This window comes from Sorex fumeus, unplaced genomic scaffold, assembly GCF_029834395.1.
Source record: "Sorex fumeus unplaced genomic scaffold, SorFum_2.1 ptg000098l, whole genome shotgun sequence".
In the NCBI taxonomy this organism is placed as follows: Eukaryota; Metazoa; Chordata; class Mammalia; order Eulipotyphla; family Soricidae; genus Sorex; species Sorex fumeus.
The window spans coordinates 75,993,528-76,016,866 of record NW_026606155.1 but is presented as its reverse complement, the minus strand read 5'-3'; the positions used below and the strand labels follow the sequence as shown (position 1 = coordinate 76,016,866).

At 41.2% G+C, this 23,339-nt stretch overlaps 1 non-coding gene across 1 annotated transcript; it reads right to left on the bottom strand.

Annotated features, from left to right (window-relative positions):
* Window positions 1-7,237: 7,237 nt before the first annotated feature.
* On the bottom strand, window positions 7,238-7,344 carry LOC130042141 (U6 spliceosomal RNA). The gene has a single exon (XR_008795116.1). It is a non-coding gene; the product is annotated as a U6 spliceosomal RNA (small nuclear RNA).
* Window positions 7,345-23,339: the final 15,995 nt, after the last annotated feature.

Genomic DNA, 23,339 nt, shown 5'->3' with positions numbered 1-23,339 from the left:
GAAAAGCATTCGTAAAGCCCGCCTGACCTTCACCAACTACAAAACCAAGATGACTGCCCTCCGACATCATGATGGATCTATCACATCTTCCAGAAGGGCAGTGGAGAAGATTATCCATGACTTCTACTCAGATCTCTTTAATAGCCACGTCCACTTGCCCACATACCACATACCACATGATGGATATGTCGTTCCCAATGTTCTCCCTTCCGAAATCCAACATGCCATCTCGTCAGTAAAGAAACAAAGAGCACCTGGCCCAGACAAGATCAGACCTGAACACCTGAAGAACTTACCATCAGTACTCAACAATACATTGGCTCGTCTCTTCACACGTTACCTGTCTGAATGCAAGGTTCCATCCCAATGGAAAACCAGCAGGACTATACTACTATACAAGAAGGGAGACATCCACAACATTGGCAACTATTGCCCAATCTGCCTATTGTCTGTCGTCTACAAACTGTTCACTCGAGTCATCCTGAATAGGATTAGCAGAACACTAGATGAAGGACAACCATGTGAACAAGCCGAATTCCGAAAAGGATTCAGTACCATCGACCATATCCACACGATTACTAAGCTCATTGAGGTTTCTCAGGAGTTCAAGATGCCGCTCTGTCTAACATTCATTGATTTAAAGAAGGCCTTTGATTCTGTTGAGATGGAAGCGGTCATGGAAGCCCTAGCCAATCAGGGCGTACAAACTCAATACATCAGGATCCTTCGTGAGCTCTATTGCAGATTCACTACCAAGATCTCACCATTCTACAGAGAAGTAATCATCCATATCAAGAGAGGGGTTTGGCAGGGTGATACCATTTCACCAAAACTCTTCAGTGCCACCCTCGAGAACATCATGCGACGACTGGAATGGGAAAATATGGGAGTGAAGATAGATGGTGGTCGGCAACTACACCACCTCCGCTTTGCTGATGACATTGTTCTAATAACACCAAACATCAGCCAAGCGGCACAAATGCTGAACGACTTTAACCGTGAATGTGGAAAGGTCGGACTACAGCTGAATCTTACGAAGACAATGTTTATGAGAAACAGCCTTGTTCCTGATGCTCCATTCGCTCTCAACGGAACCACCATCTCCGAATGCAATAGTTATATATACCTAGGTCGAGAAATCAACATGATGAATGACCTGGCACCTGAGTTGTGCAGGAGGAAGAGAGAGGCTTGGAATGCCTTCAAGAACGTTGAAGAAATAACTAAAAGGACAAAGAACCTCCAGCTACGAGCACATCTCTTTGATTCCACTGTTCTTCCTGCATTAACATATGCCTCAGAGACCTGGACTCTATGAAAACAGGATGAGAACGCTATTCGGGTCTCTCAAAGAGGAATCGAAAGAGCTATGCTTGGAATATCACGATTCACTCAAATGAGAGATAGAATCCGGAGTTCTGTTCTTCTTCAATGCTCAAGGATCAGGGACGCTGTCTCATTTGCCAAGACATCAAAAATCAGATGGGCTGGACACGTAATGAGGTTTGCAGACAACCGCTGGACTAGAGCCATTACTGATTGGATTCCACGGGACATCAAAAGATCACGTGGACGCCCACCTACAAGATGGTCAGACTTCTTCGTCAAGACCCTGAATGATCGGTTTGAGGCTCTGCATGTTCCTAGAACGAAGAGATACCATTGGGCTACGTTAGCACGCAACCGAGATGAATGGAGACGTTATTGGCACCCGCTTGAGTAAATCGATGAATAAGGGGGATTAAGTGATTAAGTGATCAAGTGATTGCTGGCGGTGCATTGTGTGATGGGGGATTAGGCCCTTGATGACTCAGGGCCATTAAAGATAAAACCTTTTACCCTGAAAATATTTATGAAAGGTAGCTGTCACTTTAAGCCTGCTGGCATTTGGATGGGAAATATCCCTAATAACAAATATTGCAAACTTGCTTATAACATCCACCATAATAATTCTTTTTGGATTAAATCTTGTGTAAAAATCGGGTTCTTGGTGGAATGGAAGAAATAATGGTAAAGTTTTAATGGAAGAAATTTTAGCCAAACAATAGACATATAGTATTTTCAATTTTTTTAAATCAGAACTTTAATAGTATAATATAGGTAATAAGGTTTCAATTGTGTTAATTTTTGTGGTATTCATATACAGTTTTACTGTCTTTACCACCAAAGTATCTAAGACTCTCCATTGCTGTCCTTGTTTCACCTCTAACCCACTTAATTTTTTTTTCACTATTTCCCCCACTTCTCAGTAATCTGAGTTTCATAATGAAGGTCAAGGATTTGTTACTGTTTGATACTGTCTATTCCCTTGTTCTGTCAATGTAATGTATTTCTTTTTTAATTAATTAATTAATTTTTATTAGTGAAATACCATGAGGTACAGTTGTTGACCTTACAAGTTTCTGTGCTTGAGTTTCAGTTATACAATGATCAAGTACCTATCCCTCCACCAGTGTCCAATCTCCACCTCCAGTGCTCCCAGTATCCCTCCCCCCCCATCCCCTTTATCCCACCTTTTCTCTGTGGCAGGGAATTCCCTATTGTTCTCGCTCTCCTTTTGGATGTTCAGGTTTGCAAAAGAGGCATTGAGTGGCAATCATGTTCGGGTCTATAGTATACTTTCAGCACTCATCTCCCATCCTGGGAGGAGCCTCACAATACCCTTTACTTGGTGTTCCCTTCTCTGTCTGAGCTGCCCTTTCTCCTAGTATGTGCAGCTGGCCTTCAAGCCATGGAGTGAAATTCCTGGTACTTATCTCCACTATTCTGGTTGTTAGTCTCCTATTTTGTTATTTTATATTCCCCAGATGAATGCAATCTTTCTATGTCTGTCCCTCTCTTTCTGACTCTTCACTTAGCATGATACTTTCCATGTAGTACCACTTGTCTGTAAATCTCATGACTTCCTCTTTACTAGAGCTGGAGCGATAACACAGCAGTAGGGAGTTGGCTTGCGTGCAGCTGGCCTGGCCGAACTGGGTTCAATTCCTCCGGCCCTCTCAGAGAGCCCAACAAGCTACTGAGAGTATCTCGCCCACACGGCAAAGCCCGTTAAGCTCCTCATGACGTATTCGATATTCCAAACACAGTAAAAACAATTCTCACAATGGAGACATTACTGGCCCGCTTGAGCAAATCAATGAACAATGGGAGGACAGTGCTACCGTGCTTCATCTTTTCTAACAGCTGCATAGTACTCCATTTTATAGCTGTACCAAGTTTCTTTAACCAGTCATCTATTCTCAGGCATTCAAGTTTTTTCCAGATTTTGGCTATTGTGAACTGTGCAGCAATGAATATAGATGTGCAGATGTCATTTCGGCTGTACTTTTTTTGCCTCTCCAGGATATATTCCCAGGAGGAGTGGTATTGCAGAATCAAATGGGAGCTCAATTTCTAATTTTTGAGAATCTTCCATACTGTTTTCCAAAAGGGCTGGACCAGTCGGAATTCCCAGCAGCAGTGAAGGAGAGTCCCTTTCTTGCCACATCTGCGCCAACACTGGTTGCCTCTGTTCTTTTGGATGTGGGACAGTCTCAGTGATGTGAGATGATATCTCATTGTTGTTTTTTCTGCATCTCCCAGATGATTAATGATGAAGAGCATTTTCTCATGTGCCTTTTCGCCATTTGGATTTTTTCTTTGAGAAAGTTTCTGTTCATTTCATTGCCCCATTTTTTGATGGGGTTGGGTGTTTTCTTCTTGTGGAGTTCCACCAGTACTTTGTATATCCTTGATATCAACCCCTTAACAGATGGTATTGGGTGACTATCCTTTCCTATTCGGTAGATTGTCTTTGTATGCTGGTAGTTATAACTTTTGAGGTGCAGAAGCTTCTTAATTTAAGATAGTCCCATTTGTTTATCTCTCTTTCCACTTGGATGGCCAGTGGCGTGTCATCTTTGAAGATACCGTTAGCCTCAATATCGTGGAGGATTTTGCTGACTTGTTTTTGATGTATCTTATGGATTTTTGCCTGATGTTGAGATCTTTAATCCCTTTTGATCTGACTTTTGTGCATGGTGTTAGGCCAAGGTGTAAGCCCATTTTTTTTGCATGTGGTTGTCCAGTTATGCCAGCACCATTTGTTGAAGAGGCTTTCCTTGCTCTACTTCACATTACTTGCTCCTTTATCAAAGATTAGATGTTCATACATTTGGGGTTGTGTGTACGGATATTCCACCCTGTTCCATTGATCTGCAGACCTGTCTTTGTTCCAGTACCATGTTGTTTTAATTATTACGGCTTTGTAGTAGAATTTGTGGTTGGGGATGGTAATGCCTCCCCAGTCTTTTTCCCAAGAATTGCTTTAGCTATTTGTGGGCGTTTCTTCCATATGAATTTCAGGAGTGCTGGATCTATTTTATTGAAGAATTTCATGGGTATCCTTAAAGGGATCACATTGAATCTGTATAATGCTTTGGGGAGTATTGTCATTTTGTCAATGTTAATTCTTCCTATCCATGAGCAGGGGATATGTTTCCATTTCCTCGTGTCCTCTTTTATTTCATGGAGTAGCATTTTTTAGTTTTTATTGTAGAGGTCCTTTACCTCTTTAGTTGGGCTGATTCCTGGGTATTTGTTTTTTTCTGTCATGATTGTGAATGGGATTGTTTTTTTCCAGACTCTCTTCTGTCTCATTATTTGCATATTGGAAGGCCATGGATTTTTGGTCATTAGTTTTATAGCCTGCATCTTTACTGTATAAGTCTATTGTTTTTAGGAGTTCCTGGAAGAAGATTTAGGGTTCTCGAGATATAGTATATATCATCTACGAATAGTGAGAGATTGATTTCTTCCTTTGCTATCTGGATGCCTTCAATGTCTTTTTCTTGCCTAATCGCTATTGCAAGTGCTTCTAGTACTATATTGAAAAGAAGTGGTGATAGTGTGCACCCTTGTCTTTTCCCTGATCTTAGAGGGGAGGTCCTTAGTTTGTCCCCATTGAGGATAATGCTTGCCATGGGTTTGTCATAGATGGCTCTGACGATCTTGAGGAAAGTTCCTTCAAAACCCATTTTGGTGAGAGTTTTTTTTTTTTATCATAAATGGGTGCTGGATCTTGCCAAAAGCTTTCTCTGTGTCTATTGATATTATCATGTGGTTTTTATTTTTACTTTTGTTGATATGATGGATTATGTTGATTGATTTCCGAATCAATCCACTTGGTCGTGGTGTATGATCTTTTTGATAAGTTGTTGGATTCTTCATCATCTTTGTATCACGATCACGACCATCCTGTTAATCGTCGATTGCCTTGAGCAGGCCCCAGTAACGTCTCCTTCGTCCTAGCCCTGAGATTTTTTTTTAAAAAGTGCCATATTCAAGGCTCTTTCAGAGTTAGGAGAATGAGACCCATCATTGTTACTGGTACTTGGCATATTGGGCCACGGGGAGTTTGCCAGACTCTGCCGTGTGGGCAGGTTACATTCAGTAGCCTGCCAGTTTGTCCAAAGTAGGAATGAGATAATAAGATGTCGTGTGGCCGCGATTGGATTCTATTTGCTAATATTTTGTTAAGAATCTTCGCATCTGTGTTCATCAGGGATATTGGCCTATAGCTTTTTTTTGTTGCTGGTGTCTTTGTTTTCTTTTGGTATTAGGAGATATTTGTCTTATAGAAGCTGTTTGGGAGAGTTCCTGTTTTTTTCAATTTTCTGGAAAAGCTTGAGGAGAACTGGCAATATGTCTTTTTAAATGTTTGGAAGAATTCACTAGTGAATCCATCTGGGCCTGGGCTTTTGTTTTTCAGAAGACTTTTGATGACCGCTTTAATTTCCTCGATATGAATGGGTCTATTCAGGTATCCCAAGTCTTTCTGATTCAATCTTGGGAGATTATAGGAATCCAGAAATTTATCCATTTCTTCTAGGTTCTCTTGTTTCGTGGCATTCAGACTCCCAAAGTAGTCTCTGATGATCTTTTGAATTTGACTGGTTTCTGTTGTGATGTCCCCTTTTTCATTTCTGATTCAGTTTATTAGGGTTCTCTGTCTCTTTATTTGTGAGTCTTGCTAGTGGTTTATCTATTTTATTTATTTTCTCAAAGAATCAGCTCTTGATTTCATTGACCTTTCAGATTGTTTTTTGGGTTTCCATGTCGTTAATTTCTGCTCTATGTTTTGTTATGTCTTTCCTTTGGCCAATTTTGGGTTCCTTTTTCTTTGATCTTTAGCTGTGTGGTTAGGTTATCTATGTAGGCCCTTTCTTCTTTCCTTGGGAATGCTTGCAATGCTATAAATTTTCCTCTTAGCACAGTTTTCGCTGCATCCCATAGGTTCTGATAGTTCGTGGCTTCATTCTCATTTGTTTCCAGGTATCTTTTGATTTCATCTTTGACTTCCTTCCTGACCCACTCATTGTTCAACATTGAGTTGTTTACTTTCCAGGAGTTTGGTTGTCTGCATTCTTTAACTCTGGAAACTTTTCAACAATGATTTTTTGACGGTGTCTTTTTCATTGGGATTGCCTCCCTGTCCTTCTGCAATTCCGATGATTCTAATGTTGTTCCTCTTGGTGTCATTCCCTAGGTCTCTGGTTCTCCTTAGAGCTATTTTGAGGTCTTTCCCCATTGTTTGTTGTTCCCTCTGTCATTTCTGAAAAATATGATCACGATCATGATCATCCTGTTGTTCGTGGATTGCCTCGAGCAGGCACCAGTAACTTCTCCTTCCTAGCCCTGAGATTTTAAAAAGTGTCATATTCCCTTTCAGGGTTAGGAGAATGAGACCCATCATTGTATTTGGCATATTGGGTACGCCACAGTGAGTTTGCCAGACTCTGCTGTGTGGGTAGGTTACATTTGGTAGCCTGCCAGGTTGTCCAAAGTAAGAATGAGATATTAAGATGTCGCACGGCGAATGTGGCTGCGTGCTTCCGGGAGCTGGGTTTTATTGTCTCTGGGTCTTGGCCACTGATGGGATTACATGGCGCCAGGGGGCCAGTTGATGAGTGTGACCCCTGCCTACTGGAAGATGGAGGATCTGGGTGGAGGATGCTCAGCCCCGATCTGAGCAGGCTTGGAGATCTCAGCCCCAGGACCTACATGCCTTTGTTCCTCTGCCGGTATCTTCATGCATGTGGAGAGTGGTCTCAGCATGGTTGTGGCTGGTTCTGGAGATCTTTGGCTGAGTGTCCTGTCCCCGTGCCTGGCTGTCCTCACTGCGGCCCCTTGGAGGAGAGCTGGTTGAGTTTCCCTCCCCACCCCGAGCAGAGCCCCAGCAGCCGAAGACCTCCAGAAAAATATGAAACACTTCACAAATTTGCGTGTCATCCTTGTGCAGGGGTCATGCTAATCTTCTCTGTATCAATTCAATTTTAGTATATGTGCTGTCAAAGCGAGCACTGTAATGTATTTCTAGTAGCAGAAAGCAGAAAGCAAAAAGGGGTCTGTTTTTCTTTCTTTTTTTAGGGTTTGTTTTTCTTATAAAGGAGGGCACATAAAAATCAGAGCAGATCTCTCTATGGAACCCATTCAAGGAAAGAAGGAAATGTACAATAGTCACAATATCCAGTCAGATTAGATCTTCCATAAGACCCAGAGAGTCTGCTCCTGGACAAATGCCCCTAAAACTCTAAAATATTAACAAACAAGGATATACATATACCTATGTTTACAGGAGCATTATTTACAATAGTCAAGGTCTAAAAACAACCTATTTGCCCCCAAATAGATAAATAGATAATAAAATTCTGGCACATAGTCTCAATGAGATACTACTCTGCTATGAGAAAAGATGAAATCATGTTGTTTGCTGCAACCTGAAAGGAATTGAAGGGCATTAAGTAGATGGAATCCCAGTGACCAAGAGTTTCCACAAGCAAGGTCCTTGGTTTGTGAGCTCTAGGACTAAATTTCCAGATCACATGGCAGCAGAGGACCTGGAATGTCCCTCCCTGTGAGTCTCTGCCTGCCCAGAAGACTGGCTGTCATGCCCACAATTTGCCTCTGGGCACCATCTTGGCATGCTAATAGGCCTGGTTCAGAGACACAAAAGCAGCAGTGAGTCCCAGAAGACACTACAGCACCAGAGATCTCTTGAGGCCCCATACTGAGCCAATATCACAGGGGCACCCCAAATGGAGCAGGTGCAGTCTCCCCACCTACTCCAGATGGAATCCCTGTGAACAAGAGCTTCCACAAGCAAGGCCAAGGTATGCGGGTTCAGGACTAAATCTCCAGGCTGTATGGAGGCAGATGATCCGGGCTATCTCTACATTAAGCTTAAGTGAAGTGAATCTGAAGGGATAAGACAATTACTATATAATCTTCCTTATATGTGGAGTATAAGAAAACAATGAGATTAGGCAGTTCTCACTAGAAATAAATCCTGAGATCTTGCCAATAGTGAGTACCCTAGAGGCTAAAGGAGTGTAAGGGTCCTTATCTTGGACAGTGTGGAGGGGTTCCTGATGACTCTGGTGGTTGTGTGAAAAACTAGCATTGCAAGCTTGAAACAATAATGAAGAAACTGTTGTAAATTATAAAATTAAAAAATTCATTATTATCTTTAATCCAACTATGTGCACAAAAATCTCAGCATCACTATACTCATTCTAAGATGAAAAAGGCAAGTAATTGTTAAGAAGACAAAATGTTCCGCAGTTGTTTTATTTTTATTTATTTTTTAAATATTGTAAGAGTACTGCTATTTGTTCAGCCATTGATTAAGCTATTGAATTGGCATGGACTCCACGTTACTTTTTTATTTAATTGTATAACGGTGAGATAGAGTTACAACGTTTTTATGTTTGAGATTCAGTCATACAATGATGGAACACCATCCCTCCACCAGTGCACATTTTTCACCACCAATGTCCCAAGTATTCCCCCTACCACACATCGCAGTCTTCACCCTGACTCTATGGCAGACAATTTCCCCAATACTTTCTAATTTGGGGCATTATGTTTTGCTCGAATTTTCATACCACCATTCAAGCCTACCTGCCAGGGACAAACACTAGATAATATATTTTCCATAGCTCATTTTGAATATCATGAGAGCTCATGCAACCACGAATATAAATGTAAATTTCTAGATTGTAAATTATTGGGTTCCAGAGACATCTCTGTATGGCACTAATTCATTTTGGGTTTCAATTAGAAGTCTCTGGGTCAGGACAGTTGGTGCTGTAAAGTGGCGTCTGCAGGCAAACTGTGGGCATGACAGCCAGTCTTCTGGGTGAGTGGGGACCTGGGAAGAGACAGTCCACGTCCTCTGCCTCCATGCAGCCTGGAGATTTAGTCCTGAACCCACATACCTTGGCCTTGCTTGTGGAAGCTCTTGGTCACAGGGATTCCATCTGGGGTAGGTGGGGAGACTTCACCTGCTCCATCTGGGGTGCCCCTGTGATATTGACTCGGTATGGGGTCTCAAGAGATCTCTGGTGGTGTAGTGTCTTCTGGGACTCGTTGCTGCTGCTATGTCTCTGAACCAGGCCTGTTAGCGTGCCAAGATGGTGCCCAGAGGCAAATTGTGGGCATGACAGCCCGTTTTCTGGGCAGGCAGGGACTCGGGGAGGGACATCCCAGATCCTCTGCTGCCATGTGAACTGGAGATTTAGTCCTAGAGCTCACAAACCAAGGATCTTGCTTGTGGAAGCTCTTGGTCACTGGGATTCCATCTGAAATAGGCGGGGAGACTGCACCTGCTCCATCTGGGGTGCCCTGATGGCTTGGTATGGGGCCCAGAGAGATCTCCGGCATTGTGGTGTCATCCAGGACTTGCCTCTGTGTCTCTGGCTCAGGGTTGTTGGTGCGCTAAGATCCACATTACAAAATTTTCAGCAGATTATATCTTAGTGAGTTCCATCCTGAGACGGTGGAGTCAGCCTTGGGGTATGGCAGCAATTTTGGATTGTGGAAGCAAGTGGCTGCCAGGGATTCTGCTCAGTGGGGCATGCATAGGCCCACCTGCCCCCTCCAATTCTCTCCAGTCTGCTCATCCATGTATGGGTCTGAGTTTAATTGTGGCTTTTGATCTCTCTTGAGATTTATTTAGGGGTCTCTGAAGCGAGGCTGGTAGTAGAGTTTACTGGGTGGTGCTGGAGTTGGTTCATTAATGTCAGTGCTTCCATGTGTATTGGGAAGTGGAGGAGGTAGATCATGCCAACTATGAGAAAGCCTGGAGATTTCCAGGGCAAAACCTGCATACCAGAATTTTCAGCAGATTATATCTTGGTGAGGTTCATCCTGAGATGGTGGAGTCAGGCCAGGGATATGTGGTGATTTTGTTTTGTGGAAGCAAGTGGCTGCTGGGGCTCTGCTTGGGCAAGCCACCAGCCCAACCCATCCCCCTCTGATTTACCCCAGTCTGTTCAGTCATGCACGGGTCTGATAAAAACGGTGACTTTTAATCTCTTTCGAGATTTATCTATGGGTCTCTGAAATAAGGCCAATAAATGAGCTTATAGTTGAGCTAGAGATGGTTTGTGGGTATGGCTTCCACATACCTAACTTTTGGCGGTTTAATTTCTTGGTAAACTTGGTCCCAAGTTGTTGAGGTCTGGCCAACGGCACAGCGGCAATTTTGGCGTATGAGGAAGCCTGAAAGCACTGTGTAAACTCACACAAAGAGCACACACACAGCGGCGGTGGCATCAGGTTGCTGATGCACTCGCCCCACAGGTACTGAGTGATATAGATGGTTGAAGTATTATCTTCAAACATTAATTTTAAAAGAAGACAAGCCCCTCAAAAGTTAACTGGACCTGTTAATTTTCTACCGTAATTTGTTTTTAGAAGTTGTTTGAAACATATTTCTTTGAAATATATCTGCGTTTATTCATTTTTTCTTATATTAAGTGTCAGAGACTCATGCCAATTTACATTTTCTTGATTAATTACACTATTTGGATAAATAAAAGGTTAATATCGCTAAAGTTCAAAATTATACATTCTTGGGGTTGTTTTTCAGATATAGATAATATATGACATAGATAATTTATGTCATCAAAATACTTGTGTCTGTTTATAATAGTTCTATCTTTCTGGTTTTGGGGCCACACCAAACTGTGTTCAGGAATTATACTCTCTGTAGCTTCCTGGGCTCTCCGAGAGGGGCAGAGGAATTGAACTACCGTCGGCTGGGTCGGCCGTGTGCAAGGCAAACACCCTACCCGCTGTGCTATCGCTATTGTTATTTATTAATTTACTAAGGCACTGTCATTTATATTTTCATAATAGATTTTCAGGCATAGAATGTTTCAAGACCAGTCCCACTAACAGTGTGAACTTCCTTCCACCAATATCACTATTAAGGGTATTTAGTACATTCACAGTTTTACAACCACTCTCTAGTTCCAAAACATTTTCAGCACTTCAGAAGGAATCATGTATCATTAAGCAGTTTCTTTCAGTCCTTTTTTATTCATAGGACCTGGAAGTCACCAGTATTCTGGGTATATGGATTTAACATAGTTTGGAAATTTTATTTATAGGAATCAAATAGTATGTATCCTTTAATATTTGACTACTTTTCACTTAGCAGTTTTCTCTTTTTTATTGAATCATCAGAATTACAAAATTACAAAAAATGTACATGATTGAGTTTCAGCGTTACAATGTTCTAACACCAATCCTTTCACCAGTATCCACTTTTGCTCCATCAATGCCCCAGTTTCCCTCCTGCTCCCCAGTCTGCCTTTATGGTAAGACTTTTGCTTCTACCATGGTCCTAGAGTTCCCTTCAACCCCCACTCCAATGGCAAGCTTCCTACAGAAGACCAGTTTTCCTGTTCTTTGTTTCTATTGCCTGTGGGCATTTGATACTCCCTTTAGAAGTTTCTTTATATTCAAATTAGGAGACAGATCATTATGAGTATGTTCCTCTCCCTCTGACTTAAGACATCAAGATACTCTAAATCCAACTTAGTAGCAAATTGCAAGACTTCATCTTTTCTTACAGCTGAACAGTGTCACATTGTGTAACATGGTTTCTTTATCCAATCATCTGTTTTTCAACATTTTAGATGTTTCCAGATTTTGGCTATTGCGAATAGTATGGCAGGGAACATGGAGTTCAGACATCTCTTCTACATTGTGATTTTGGACCCTTGACTATTTTTGAGTTATTCAGAAAATTTTTCAGTTTCATCAAAATAATAACACATATTAGTATTAGAAAAAACCAAGCTCCCGGAAGTGAATAACACAGAGTCTCCTGCCTCCTTGCCTGGCTGTCCTCACCAGGGCCCCTTGGAGGAGGGCGGGTTGAGTTTCCCTCTCCACCCGGAGCAGAGCCCCAGCAGCAGAAGACCTCCGGGACCCAGCCACAGCCATGCTGAGAGCACTCTCCACATGCTAAGACGAGCCTCATGCATGAAGGAACCGGCAGAGGAACCCAGGTGTGCGGGACCCGGGGCTGAGATCTCCAAGCCTGTTCGGTTCAGGACTAGGCCTCCTCCACCCAGATCCCCGTCTTCCAGTAGCTAGACAGTTACACTCACCAACTGCCGTGTAACCCCATCAACGGCAGGATACAGAGACTATAAAACCAAGCTCCTGGAAGTTTATTATTCTAGCTAATAATAGACCTCTTATTTTCTACTTCTCACTCTCAGAGAACCCGGCAGGCTACTGAGAGTATCCTGCCCACATATTTACCTGACTGGAAACACCTGTAAAGGTGATTATAGGCTTCCCCAAAAGCCTCCATCCCTCTCAGAGAGCCCGGCAAGTTATGAGAGTTTCCCGTCCACACGGCAGAGCCTGACAAGCTACCCGTGGCATACTCGATATGACAAAAACAGTAACAATGATGGTCCTCATTCCTCTGACTCTGAAAGAGCCCCCAATATGCGATTGGGCTACACTAGCATGTGACAGGGATGAATGGAGATGTTACTGGTGCCAGCTTGAGCAAATTGATGAACAATGGGATGGTAGTGATAGTGATTAGTATTTTTATGGTTACATAAAATACTATGTGAATGTGTCACTTTTATTTATCCATTTATATGTTGATAAATATTTAGATAATACTTTTGACTTCTGTTAATAGTGCTGTCATGAATATATGTGTATAAATTTTGTTTGAATATTTTCAGTTTTTGAAGTAAATGTCTAGGAGTGAAATTACTAGATCATATTATAACTTAAACATTTTGATAAACTATATTTTCCAAAGCAGTTGAATCATTTTGCATTTCATTAACAGTATATAAGTATTCCAATTTCTTCACATACTTATTAACACTGGTGATTTTTAATTTTTTTAAAAAAATTAGCCTCAAAATGGCTATGAAATGATATCTAGTGCTTTTCGTATTCATTGCTACTAACTAAAGACTGAATAACATTTCATCTGTTCTTTGACCATTGCATAACTTCTTGAAGAAGTATTTATCCATATCTTTTACCATACTACTCTTGGTTAAGTGCTCAGGAATCATTACTCCATGCACAGTGCTTGGGGGATTATATGTGGTACTGGATGTTGAACCAAGATTGGCTGCTTCTGGAGGTTCACTCCATGGGTTGGAGGACAGCCGCACATGCTAGGGGAAAAGGCAGCTCAGATAGAGAAGGGAACACCAAGTAAAGGGTGTTGGGAGGATCCTCCCAGGATGGGAGATGCATGCTGAAAGTAGACTATAGACCAAACACGACTTCCACTCAATACCTTTTTTGCAAACCACAGCACCCAAAAGGAGAGAGAGAGAACAAAAGGGAATTCCCTGCCACTGAGGCAGGGTGGGATGGGGGGGATAAGGGGGAGGGATACTGGGATCAGTGGTGGTGGAACATGGGCACTGGTGAAGGGATGGATGGGTACTCGAACATTGTATAATTGAAACCCAAGCACAAAAGTTTGTAAGTCTACAACTGTACCTCATGGTGTTTCACTAATAAAAATTAAAAAAAAAAAAAGATTGGCTGCTTCTAAAACAAGTACTGTAATCGCTGTACTATCTCTTCTGCTGTATCAGATTTTAAAAACCAGGTTGTTTGTATTTTTGTTGTTGAATTGTACTGCTCTTTATATAGTTTGGAGCCTAGAGTCTTATTAATTATATAATTTGCAAATATATATTGATTTCTATATTTTTGTTTTCACTTACTTGGTAATGTACTATTGCACAAATTTTTATAATTTTGATGAAGCCCTATTACATTAAACATTTTTATGCTTTTGGTGTTATATTTAAGAGCTAATTGCCAGTGAAATGCATTGACTCATTTCTAACTTCTTTCAAGAGTTTATAGTTTGCCTCGTATATCACTTAATCACTTAATCCCCGTTATTCATCGATTTACTCCAGCGGGTGCCAGTAACGTCTCCATTCAACCCAGTTGCGTGCTAGCAACTGGTATCTGTTTATTCTAGGAACATGCAGAGCCTCAAACCGATCATTCAGGGTCTTGACGAAGAAGTCTGACCATCTTGTAGGTGGGTGTCCACGTGATCTTTTGATGTCCCGTGGAATCGAATCAGTAATGGCTCTAGTCCAGCGGTTGTCTGTAAATCTCATTACGTGTCCAGCCCATCTGATTTTTGATGTCTTGGAAATGAGACAGCGTCCCTGATTCTTGAGCGTTGACGAAGATCAGAACTCCAGATTCTATCTCTCATTTGAGTGAATCGTGATATTCCAAGCATAGCTCTTTCGATTCCTCTTTGAGAGACCCGAATAGCGTTCTCATCCTGTTTTCGTAGGGTCCAGGTCTCTGAGGCATATGTTAATGCAGGAAGAACAGTGGAATCAAAGAGATGTGCTCGTAGCTGGAGGTTCTTTGTCCTTTTAGTTATTTCTTCAACGCTCTTGAAGGCATTCCAAGCTGCTCTCTTCCTCCTGTCAACTCAGGTGCCAGGTCATTCATCATGTTGATTTCTCGATCTAGGTATATATAACTGTTGCATTCGGAGATGGTGGTTTCGTTGAGAGCGAATGGAGCGTCAGGAACAAGGCTGTTTCTCACAAACATTGTCTTCGTAAGATTCAGCTGTAGTCCAACCTTTCCACATTCACAGTCAAAGTCGTTCAGCATTTGTGCGGCTTGGCTGATGTTTGGTGTTATTAGAACGATGTCATCAGCAAAGCGGAGGTGGTGTAGTTGCCGACCATCTATCTTCACTCCCATGTTTTCCCATTCCAGTCGTCGCATGATGTTCTTGAGGGTGGCACTGAAGAGTTTTGGTGAAATGGTATCACCCTGCCGAACCCCTCTCTTGATATGGATGATTACTTCTTTGTAGAATGGTTAGATCTTGGTAGTGAATCCGCAATAGAGCTCACGAAGGATCCTGATGTATTGAGTTTGTACGCCCTGATTGGCTAGGGCTTCCATGACCGCTTCCGTCTCAACAGAATCAAAGGTCTTCTTTAAATCAATGAACGTTAGACAGAGCGGCATCTTGAACTCCCGAGAAACCTCAATGAGCTTAGTAATCGTGTGGATATGGTCGATGGTACTGAATCCTTTTCGGAATCCAGCTTGTTCACATGGTTGTCCTTCATAAACTTTCAAGAGTTTATAGTTTACCTCATATATATAAGCATTAATTAAATTAGAATTATATTTTATAAATTGCATGCATTAGGAATTAAGTCTAATTCTTTTGTATGTGGATATTCAGTTGCCTCATCATCTGTTTCTGAAATCCTTTGTTTCAGTTACTGTAATTTTCAGCTCAATTACTTCTATTTGGTTTCTTTTTATAATTTAATATTTTTATCATCTTTTTCAAATTGTTCACCATTTGTTCTCTTGACTTTTTGAATTTATTTAAATAAGTTTATTTAGGTTTTAAGATCTACAATGTACAGTCCAATGTCTGTGAACTGTCTACTCAGGCATTTTCTGATCATGAGTCCTGTCATGGACATGCTTTGACTTTTTCAGTTTCTATGCTGAATGGATAGTGTCTACTGTCTTTATTTACCAAGGGAATAATTTTCCAAGATTTTCTTCCAAACTTTCAGGGAGCTATAGTTTGCTTTATTTGAAGTCTTATCTTACTCCACAGATTAAATATAAGATATTCATTTATCTTACATGCAGTGTACTTTAAAGATGCCTTCCCTTCTTCCAACTGAGATGAGTTTTAAGTTAGATGGGATACAAAGTTAAGATCTTCAGTGGCCTTCAGACAGGTCAGAATAAATAAACACAATTCTTTGAATATACAATCTTCCTTGTAGTTAAGGACTTGGACTCTTGCCTGAGAACATATGACTGGCTAAAGAAACTTTGGTACATCTACACAATGGAATACTATGCAGCTGCTACAAAAGATGAAGTCATGAAATTTGCATATGAGTGGATCAACATGGAGAGTATCATGTTAAGTGAAATGAGTCAGAAAGAGAGGGACGGACATATGAGGACTGCACTCATTTGTGGAATATAAAGTAACAGAATGAGAGACTAACACCCAAGGAGAGTAGAGATAAGGACCTGGAGGATTGCTCCATGGCTTGGAAGCTGGCCTCACATGCTGGAGAAAAAGGCAGCTCAGATAGAGAAGGGACCACCAAGTAAAGAATGTTTGGAAGACCCACTCTGGAAGGGAGATGTGTGCTGAAAGTAGACTATAGACCGAACATGATGGCCACTTAATACCTGCATTGCAGACCACAACAACCAAAAGGAGAGAGAGAGTAAAAGGGAATGTGCCTACCACAGTGGTGGGAGTAGGGGGTGGGGTATGGGGTGGGGTTGGTGGGAGGGATACTGGAATCATTGGTGGTGGAGAACGGGCACTGGTGGAGGGATGGATACTCAATCATTGTATGACTGAGATGTAAGCATGAAAGTTTATAAGTCTGTAAATGTACCTCACGATAATTCATTAAAAAATAAAAAAATAAAAATTTTATAAAAGGGATTGGACTGTCATGCCTGTAACATTGTCCACTATCTTCAAGAGTGATGCCGAGCTAGTAGAAAGTATGAGGAAGGGCAATTAAAAATGTTACAAGGCTATGTTATGATTATTTATGAAGTAACCTTGCCCCATAAAACGTGTTTCAGGTATACATTGTTTAAAATCCATATGTATATTGCGACATTAAGTTCACCACTAGAAGTGTAATATCCTTTACCATACAATTGTTTCCTTTTTCATTATTAGTTGTTTCCTCCCCATTTATTCTGGAAGTCACTATTTTGTCTTATAATTCAAAAATCTTTTTATTTAATAGTTTATCTTTCCTGCCACTGTCACTGTCCTCCCATTGTTCATCGATTTGCTCAAGCGGGCCCAGTAACGTTTCCATCGTGAGATTTTGTTGTTACTGTGTTTGGTATATAGAATACGTCACAGGCAGCTTGCCAGGCTTTGCCGTGCAGGCGAGATACTCTCGGTAGCTTGCTGGGCTCTCCGAGGGACAGATGAATCAAACTCGGGTCGGCCATGTTGACTGTGTGCAAGGCAAACGACCTACCTGCTGTGCTATCGCTCCAGCCCTACCATATATAAATGATATAACATAGTATTAATGTTTGTCTGTTTAACTTCACAAAGCATGATATCTTCTAGGTCTATCCATGCTGTTGCAAATGTCAGGGGTTTATCTTTTTTCATGCCTAAATAATATTCCATCAGGTGTATATCCCACGTATTCTTTATTCACTCATTAGTTGATGAGCATTTAGGTTGTTCTCTTTTCTTTGCTTTTGTAAATCAAATAATTCTGCAAGAATCCTGGGGCTTCATGTGTCTCTTTAAATTAGTGGTTTTTAAAGTTTGTGTGTTTACTTTATATGGATACCTACATTCTGAGTACTATGCTTCATAAATCAATTTGAAATCAGGAAAAAAAAGACAAGGTACTTTTATAGGACTCTAGGACTAAATTAGTATTTTATAATTTTGTGCTAAATACTTCAAAATTGGGATGAGTGGAGTATAACTTTAGTATTTAATTTTTAAAAAGTAATATCTATACGGTGTTACATATGACTGCACCAATTTACAACTTAAATTCCCAGCAACAGTGTACAAAGATTGCCTTTTCTTAACATCCTTTATAATAATACCCATTTCTTGTCTTTTGGGCAATAAGGAAATTATCTTTCTCTAAATTTTTATAGGTAAAAAGTGATATTTCATATTGGCATAATTTTTCCCGAATAATTACAGATGATTTTTATCTGTTTACAGGGATGAATGGAGATGTTACTGACACCTGCTTCAGCAGATCGATGAGTAATGAATGGGATGATAAGCGATACAAGTGAATAATGGATGATGAATTTTTAAAATTTTTACTTTTTAATTGAGTCACAGTGAGATACACAGTTACAAAGCATTCATATGACTCCCTCCACCAGTGTCCATTAACCACTACCAATGACCCCAGTTTCCCTCCTGCCACCCCCCTCCTCCAACCTGTCTCTAAGTTTGTATGCAGGCACTTCCCACCCCCTCCTCTCTCTCTCTCTCTCTCTCTCTCTCTCTCTCTCTCTTTCTCCTCCCTCTCTCTTTCTCTTTCTCTCTCTTCCCTACCTCCCCCCTTTCTGGGCACTATGGTCTGGACGGTCTGCAACATGGATGCTGAGGGGGTTATCTCGTTTGTTCTTTTACCTATTTTCAGCATGAAATAATAGGTATTATTATTATTTCCAACTGATTATTTCCAACTATCTTTGTCATAATGGTCCCTTCTCTATTCCAGTTGCCTTCTCCCCCAACAGTTGAGGCAGACTTCCAACTGCGGATTAACCCTCCTTGCTCTTGTTTCTACTGTCCTTGGGTTATTGGTCTCGTGTTATGTTTTTTTTTATATTCCACAAATAAGTGCAATCATTATATGTCTGTTCTCCTTCTGACTCATTTCACTCAGCATGGTATTCATGCTCATCCATCTAGAAAAGAATTTCATGACTTCATTTTTCCTAACTGCTGTATACTATTCCATTGTGTAGATATACCATGTTTTCTATAACCAGTCGTCTTTTCTTGGGTACATACGTTGTTTCTAGATTCTGGCTACTGTGAATAGTTGATGAAAATGTATTTTAGTACACCTGTTGACCATCTGTATATGTCTTTAGGAGAACTATCTATTCAGCTATGCTGCTTACTTTTTAATTTAATTTTTACCTTTTTCTTTTTTTAACTGCAGCTAGTAGTACTCAGAACTTACTCTTGGTTCTGTGTTCGGGGACTGATCACTCTTGGCAGTGCTTGGGGGCCTATATATGATGCTGGGATTGTACTGGGGATGGCCGCATACAAAGCAAGCATTTTAACCTTTATATTATTCCTCAAGCACTGGTTGATTTTTTTAAATTATAGGAGCCATGTCCATCAGTGCTTATGGATCTCCATGAACACATCTGCTTGTGCTCTTAGATGCAACCACGAATAGACTTCAAAGCCTTGCTCATGCTATTATGTACTTTACTATTAGAGCTATTTCCTTGGCCATTGATAGACTTTTTATCTTTGTTGTTGAACAAAGTGCACAACATTTGGAAGTGCACAGGGACTACTTGTGACTTTGTTTTTTTTTTTGGCGGGGGAAGGCACTTCAAGAGGCTTTGGGGGTCAATGCAGAGTTGGGGGGATAACAGACTACCATGAATGGGACCTGAACCTTCATTTTGCAAATCATGTACGCTAGTCCTTTGAGCTATCTTCTTGGCTCCAGTTTGTCTATTCTTGCATTTTGTAGGCTTTGAAATATATTTTGAATATTAATTCTTTGTCCGGGATCTGGATTTTATAGTCTCTGAGTCTTGGCCGCTGATGGGATTACACGGCGCCAGGGGGCCAGGTGGTGGGTGTGACCCCCGCCTACTGGAATTTGGAGGATCTGGGTGGAAGATGCTCGACTCCAATTCGAGTAGGCTTGGAGGTCTCGGCCCCGGAACCCGCGTGGCTTTGTCCCTCTGCCAGTACCTTCATGTGTGCGGAGAGTGGTCTCAGCATGGTGGTGGCTGGTCCTGGAGGTCTTCGGCTGCCAGAGCCCTGGTCGGGGCGGGGAGGAAAGCTCAACCCGCTCCCCTCCAAGGGACTCCGGGAAGGAACACCCAGGCGCGGGGGCAGAGACATCTTATTATCTCATTCCTACTTTGGACAAACTTGCAGGCTATCGAATGTAGCCTGCCCACAGGGCAGAGTCTGGCAAACTCCCCGTGGCCTACCAAATATGCCAAATACCAGTAACAATGATGGGTCTCATTCTCCTAAAGAGCCGTGAATATAATCTCAGGGCTAGGATGAAAGAGACATTACTGGGGCCTGCTCGAGGCAATCGACGATTAACAGGATGATGAAATGAAATGAAATTCTTTGTCAGATCAATGATGTACAAATACCTTCTTCCATCCAGGGTACTGTCTTTTTATTTTGATGCCTGTTATTTTTTCTATGCAACTTTTTAGTTTTGATGAGGTCCAGTTTGTTTACTTTTATTTTTATTTCTTTGCCATTTGAGACATTTTCTCAAACTCATCTCTAAGGTTGATGTTAAAGTTGATGTTGAAATTATATAGTTTCTGATTACCTCTGTATATTTTATGACTCCAAATCTTACATCTCATCTTTAATTTGTTTTGAATTATTTTTGTTTGCCCAACTTGGTGCTGGGCATTGGTCTGATTTTATTCTTTTGCCTGTGATTGTATAGTTTTATTAACACTATTAACTGAGGAGACTTATGTTGCTCCATTTTAGTTGATGTTCATTTAGATATGGTTTTATTTTGGGGATTCAGTTTTATTTATTTGTATGTCTATTATTAATTAAAATACCATATTGCTTTAGATACTAAAGGTAAGGTAAAGGTAAAGGCCCTCCCGTTGATCGTCGATTTGCTCGAGCGGGCCCAGTAACGTCTCCATTGGAGACTTTGTTGTTACTGTGTCTGGCATATCGAATACTCTCAGTAGCTTGCCGGGCTCTCCGAGAGGGGCGGAGGAATCGAACTCGGGTCGGCCATGTTGGCCGCTTGTAAGGCGAACGCCCTACCCGCTGTGCTATCGCTCCAGCCCTCCAATATTAAGATACTGTTAATTAAAAAATTAATTCTAGGAAAAAGAATGAAGGAAAGCAGTTCTTATATTAAATATTAAATTTATTTCTTATATAAAATAATGCTATCGCTCCAGGGGCTGGAGCGATAGCACAGCGGTAGGGCGTTCGCCTTACAAGCGGCCAACATGGCCGACCCGAGTTCGATTCCTCCGCCCCTCTCGGAGAGCCCGGCAAGCTACCGAGAGTATTCGATATGCCAGACACAGTAACAACAAAGTCTCCAATGGAGACGTTACTGGGCCCGCTCGAGCAAATCGACGATCAACGGGAGGGCTTTAGATACTATCACTGTAAAATTTTATTTTATATATTTTTTTATTTACTTAAAATTTATATTTGTATTTGCTGTATAAGCAGGATTGGATGGGCCGTGAAGGGTTTCAGCAATTGAAGAGAACATTCTGGGAGTGTGCCTGGTTGTTCTTATGGAACCTCTGTTTTTACCTCCTCTCTGGGGTCCCTGATAGAAGATTTTGCACTCTTTTACTCACCTTTTAGAAATAAATATGAACATTAAGCTTATATGGTAGGGTGAGAGAAACCTAGAGTTCTTTTACTCTTTCTCTGTGTCTGTGTAATTTCCAGGCTGCTAGGGAGGGCCCCAGCGACTCTCCCTCTCACTGCCTGTATTCGGTGGTCTTGGGTCGCTTGCCAGGCTGGGGGCGGCCCGTGCTATCGGTGGATGAGGGAAGAAGCAAGAGTCAAGCGTTTGATTGATTAGTTGCCAGTTTATTCCATTCCCCGCCCCCATCCACCTGTTCCAGACTCACTAAACTCCTCATTCTAGTCTCACACTGCCCTTCATTCCTGTCTCCTCCTGTCTCTTGCTCATCTCCCTGGGATCCCTCTTGCAGCCGCATCTCTCATCTCTCCATGTGCCTGCTCCTGCATTCTTCCCCTACATTCTTCTCTCTCTATCCCCCTTGCTTTTCTTTCCTTGCTCCATCTTGCTGCCCTGGTTTCTCTCTTGTCTCTCCCCACCTCCCCAGCGTTGGGGGTAGACATTACACCCAGTTCCATAGCAAAATCAACATAAGAAAGCCCTTCCTTTGCTCACAGGCAAAATACCACTTAAGGTGTTTTTCTCCTTTCCTTAGTACAATAACTTAGTTAACATCTTAATTCTATTTCTTAATATTAGTTATCTTGTATGGACACAGTAAGAGATATATTAAGCTTGTTGGGTGGCTCTCCTGGGAACATATCGCCACAGACTCAGACTACAGTGCTCAGGCCAGATTAATCTTTCCTAACCCTAGCAGGATCTGAATCTAGTTATTACTTTTTGGATCATGACAGAATTTTTCCATGACCATGCTCTTAACTTGTAGTTAAGTATTATGGTACTTTGGCCAGGCCCATTTCGATGCTAAGGTCGCACATAGTTCATAGCTTGCTTTGGGTCCATCCAGTCCCTAGTCGGGACCCTGCTTTTGGAGTGCTAGGAAGTAAGGGCAACTGAGGCTTAAGTCGAAAGAACAGATGTCCAGGAGGTAAAAATCATTGAGTCAATTAATTCCCAAGTTACAAAAGCATAGCATTAACTGTCTTCTTGTGTCCATACAAAAAGATCATTACTCTGAATTAACTATGCAAAGGACTTATTTTTCATGTGGCTGTCTAGGTTCCCTTTACCACTTGTTGAAAGACTATATTCATTTTATGCTCTTGTTTTATGCCAAAAATTGCTTTTCCGTATATCTGGAATTATTTTCTGGGATTTCAGTTCTGTTCTGTTAATCTTAGTGTCTACTCTCATTAGAGTGTCATGCTGTTTTGATGCTGTTAACAGTAAAGCTTAAAATCGGGAACCTGGGGTCCATAGATTAAAGAGACTCAGATTTGATCCCTGTGTCAGGTGCATGAAAGGGCAAGCCCCTCATCTGCTGTACTACCTTTTCTGGACCACTATTTTTATCATAAGGTTATTATGAAACTTATAACTGATGTTTTAGTCTTACCACCCATTTTAAATTTAAATCAAGTAAATCTCAAATTCATTCCAGAAGGCTTCATTATTACTCTTATTCATCCTCACACTGAATTTTAAAAATTTTACCAACTTCTGATGGCATTTCTTTGACTTTCACAGATCATTTAGAACTTGAAACAGAATTGATTTAGTTGTTGTTTAGTTGGTTTAGTTGTTGTCTGTCTGAAGATATTTCTATGACTCCTTGAAATATGAATGATAACCTTACTGGATAGAATATTCTTTGCTGGATATCTTTTCATTCAAGACTTTGGATAAAAATGTGTATCATGCTATTGCTTTATGGCCTGGAAATAGATCTACTGGGACCTTATTGAAGGTTCCTTTAAAATGAATCTGTTTTTCTTTTGCTACTGTTAG